Source organism: Hirundo rustica, chromosome 14 (genome assembly GCF_015227805.2).
Source record: "Hirundo rustica isolate bHirRus1 chromosome 14, bHirRus1.pri.v3, whole genome shotgun sequence".
NCBI classification, from domain to species: domain Eukaryota; kingdom Metazoa; phylum Chordata; class Aves; order Passeriformes; family Hirundinidae; genus Hirundo; species Hirundo rustica.
In genome coordinates, this window is record NC_053463.1 from 1821755 (window position 1) to 1822614 (window position 860).

The following is an 860-nucleotide window of genomic DNA, read 5'->3' on the forward strand; positions in this document are numbered from 1 at the left end:
GCCGGGGGAGAGGCTCGGCGGCGCTCAGGGCTCCGCGGCCCGGCAGCCGAGCATACGGGACAGGTGCGGGGCCGCTCCGCTGGGGCACCTGGCACCGCTCCCGTCCCGTCCCTGCCGTGTCCCAGCCCGTGTCCCAGCCCGTGTCCCAGCCCGTTAGGCGCCGCGGAGCTTTTAAGTGACAGCAGCCCGTGACATCAGCCCGCCGCAGCCAATGGCAGCCGGCACCGCACCCCGAGCTCCCCCCGCACCCCGCGGCCACCCCCGCCTGCCCCACGCGTGTCCCCGCCCCGCGTCCCCGCACCGTGTGCGCGCCCCTGCTCCGCCCGCGCCCCCCTCACTGGCTCCGTTCTCTCGTCCCCGTCCCGCCCCGGGGTGACGCCGCGCGCTGCCGCGTCGCTGTGAGCTCCCCGTGCCACGAATGTCCCCGCGCTGGCGGCCCGGAGTGTCCCCACGCCGCCCGCGCCCCTCCCGTGCGCTCCCTGCGTGTCACCAGGGCACACAGCGCCGGGAAAAGCCCGAGGGTTCCGGGGCTCCGGAGAGCTCCTGGCACCCCATCGTGGTTGGTGACGCCTCGTGACAGGATGTCACCCCTGTCCCCATCCCTGTCGGCCCCCAGCTCGGCGCTGTTGCTGCAGCCCGGTTGTGGGGTGCATCCAAGGGAAGCAGAGCTGGTCAGGGGTAGAGACGCCCCTGAGGTGTCCTGGGAGCGCTGACCGGGCAGGGAGTGACCGCCGGACACTGCGGCCGGCCACGCTGCGGCCAGGCACGCCGTCAGAGCCAGACGCTGTCACAAACACTTCCCTCCAAAACAAACAAACAAACTCGCTAAATAAGGGCTGAGGAATCCTGAAAACTTCCTT